The sequence below is a fragment of the Meriones unguiculatus genome, chromosome 6 (assembly GCF_030254825.1).
Source record: "Meriones unguiculatus strain TT.TT164.6M chromosome 6, Bangor_MerUng_6.1, whole genome shotgun sequence".
Classification (NCBI taxonomy): Eukaryota; Metazoa; Chordata; class Mammalia; order Rodentia; family Muridae; genus Meriones; species Meriones unguiculatus.
Genome location: NC_083354.1, coordinates 68,472,889 through 68,476,255, shown reverse-complemented (window position 1 = coordinate 68,476,255; position 3,367 = coordinate 68,472,889). Strand labels below are relative to the sequence as shown.

General features: G+C 45.0%; 1 pseudogene; it reads left to right on the top strand.

Annotated features, from left to right (window-relative positions):
* Positions 1–201: 201 nt before the first annotated feature.
* Positions 202–1,030, top strand: LOC110551084 (S-formylglutathione hydrolase-like; annotated as a pseudogene).
* Positions 1,031–3,367: the final 2,337 nt, after the last annotated feature.

Genomic DNA, 3,367 nt, shown 5'->3' with positions numbered 1-3,367 from the left:
TAGCATGCACCTGCAGCCCCACTTCGCAGAACCTTGAAGCAGGAGATTACTTGGTTCCAGGAGTTAAAGGGAAGCCTAGGCAGCATGCAAGACCTCGTTTCAAAGCAAACAAAGAAAAAAACAAAGCATCCTGTGAGATCCACTGCCTTTTGGTGCAGACAAGAAAAGAAAAAGGAAGAAATGTAGCAATTGGACAGAAGAATGGCACTGAAACAGGTTTCCAGCAACAGGCGCTTTGGAGGGCTCCAGAAAGCTTTTGAACCTGACAGTGTTGAGATTTGTTGACAGTAACGTGAGATTTGCTGTCTACCTACTCCCACAGACAAAGTGTCCTGTATGCCACTGGCTGCCCAGTTTAACTTGCACAGAACAAAACTTCGTATCAAAGTCTGGCTATCAGCACGCTGCCTCAGAACGCGGCCTTGTCCTCATTGCTCTGGATGCCTGTGACTGCGATGTTAAAGGAGAAGATGATATCTGGGAACTTCAGCACTGGGTTTTACGTGACTGCCACTGAAAATCCCTGGAAAACTAACTACAGAATGTACTATTATGTAACAGAGGAGCTTCCACAACTCATAAATGCCAATTTCCCAGCGGACTCACAGACGATGTCTATTTTTGGATGCTCTATGGGAGGCCACAGAGCTCTGGTCTGTGCTTTGAAAAATCCTGGAAAGTACAGATCTGTGTCAGCTTTTGCAACCCAGTCCCTTTTGTCCCTGGGCCAAAAAAAAAAAAAAAAAAAAAAAAAAGACTTTTTAATGGATATTCAGTACCAGATCAAAGTAAATGGAAAGTCTCTGATGGGACCTGTCTCAGGAAGTCTTCTTCAGGCTCCTAGATTGACATACTAATTGATCAAGGAAAGGATGCCGAGTTTCTTCCATATGGGCATTACTCTCTGATAACCTCATAGCTGCCTGCACAGAAAAGATAATCCTAAAAGGATTATGACCACAGGTGCTACTTCATCACAACTTTCATCACCGACCACATCAGGCATCATGCAAAACACATGAATGCATGAAAATCTCATCAGGTTTATAAATATTGATATAAACAGAATTGCTGAGTAAAAGATTTTGGATTTCCTCTCAAAAGATCATCCTCCCGAATCACTTTTCTGAATAAATATATCAAATTTTAAAAACAAACAAACAAACAAAAATAAAGTGTATTATTTATAATTATGAAAATAACCATTCTAAAATAATTTAAATGGATATGGCTATCAACGTTAGGAGCATGGAGTTGAGATCTGGTACAGGTGATTCCAAAGCTTTCATTATTAGAAATCAATAGAGATTTCTGGAGTTGAGAAAATAGACACTGGTATGTTGTAGGACATTAGATCCCATTATGAACCCCGAGACTGTGAACTCTTAAAGCCTGTTTCTTGTTTGGTGTAGTTCAGCCTTACCACGTAACTTTAACCCAGGAGCTCTCTGTACACAGGATTTAATAAAGTCAACCCTAGGTCAAGAGGCGGAGCAAGCGACCAGCTGACAGGGATTAAGAAGAAAGGGAGGACTTTGAGGAAAGGGTGTTTAAGACAGCCTAGAGAAGAGGCTCTTCAGCTTTTAGCTTTTGGCTTTTTCCTCCTGGGCTGTCAGGTGAGCTAGCAAGCTTTGGCCCTGGGCTTTTGGGTTTTGGGCTTTTGACTTTGCGTTTTTTTCCTCTGGGACATTGGTAGAGTAGGAAGGTCAGCTGGGTGCTTTCTCTGCCTCTCTGAGCTATGAGGTTTTCACCCCTCATCTGGCTCCTGAGTCTTCATTGGTAAAATCGAATGATTTGGGATTTTCATTCTTTATAAAAACACTAGTGCACACAGATGCAAAAACAGATATCATTAAAAACAGGGAATTAGGAAAAAGAAAGTGGGAAAGGGATGGGCATGATGGCCTTGTCTGTAATCCTAGCACTTGGAAGGCTGGGATTGACTACCAGGAGAAGGTCACCTTCTACTGCATCATTAGTGCAAGGGCAGGCTGGGCTACACTGCCTCAAGCAAAAACACACAAACAATACTTTTTGCTGTTTTGTTTTCCTTTGAATTTTAGAAACTGGGTTTCTCTGTGTAGCCCTGGCTGTCCTGGAACTCACTTTGTAGTGCAGGCTGGCCTCAAACTCACACAGATCCACCTGCTTCTGCCTCCTGAGTGCTGGGATTACAGGCATGCACCACCATTGTCTGCCTGTCGGCAAGTCCCCCATCTTTTTTTCGAGACGGGGTTTCTGCGTGTAGCCCTGGCTGTCCTGGAACTCACTTTGAGCTCCCAGAGACCAGCCTGTCTTTGCCTCCCACGTGCTGGGACTCAAGGTGTGCGGTAGCACACCCGGCTTGTGAGTCTCCATCGCGACACGAATACGGAGACATATTCGCACCCACTCACACCAGCTGAGCGTGTGCTTGGCCAAGGAGTTCCCGGGAGGTGAGCTGTGCTTTTAGCTATCTGGTTTTCTGGCTTTCATGTGCAATAGGGGAGCCAGGCAGAGTGTCTCATGCCCATGATCACACCACCTGGGAGTCTGAGGTAGAAGGGCTGGCCTGAATTTGAGCCCATCCTGGCTACACAGTGAGTTCCAGACCTGCTTGAACTACAAGACTCTGTCAAACAAACAAGGTAACAATAAAAGTGAACGGAGAGGATAAAGTTCTTCATTTTTCCTTCATTTCCAGGATTGACTCCATCACCATCTAAATCAAATCCACAGGCAGACTAAAGCAGTTACATAGATGGACCTTCTGACACACCTTCTCAGGAGCATCCCCTCTCACATCCCTGTTATCTCTTACACCTAAGCAACATGGCCAGGCTTCTAAACAGGGCTAAAAGGCTGCTGTCTCTGAAAAACTGTTAGTTCTGGTCTGCTACCCCAGCAACTGTCCTTCCTTCCTTCCTTCCTTCCTTCCTTCCTTCCTTCCTTCCTTCCTCCCTCCCTCCCTCCCTCCCTCCCTCCCTCCCTCTCTCTCTCTCTCTCTCTCTCTCTCTCTCTTTCTTTCTTTCTTTCTTTCTTTCTTTCTTTCTTTCCTTTCTTCTTTCTAGCTTAAAGCTCATTTTATTGAGAGGAAAATAACAGGGTAAGCAGGCTAATCCTCTGCAGCTGCTGGGAGAAGGAGGTGGAAAAGGAACGGTCTGGTCTTTTTGAATTAGGTTCCAGAACGCCCACATGTTCAGCGATGGAGGTCAGCAAGCACCTGAGTTTTAGAATGGGAGTAGGAGAACTTTGGAGAAAGAGTGAGGGACCAGGTAATCAGAGAATGCATGTCTTTGCCTTTGGCCAGTATCCAAAAAAAGGAAAGGCATGCCTAGTGGCTGCTTGCAGGTCTAAACTTAGAGGGCACCCCTTCCAGGCTCTTGTG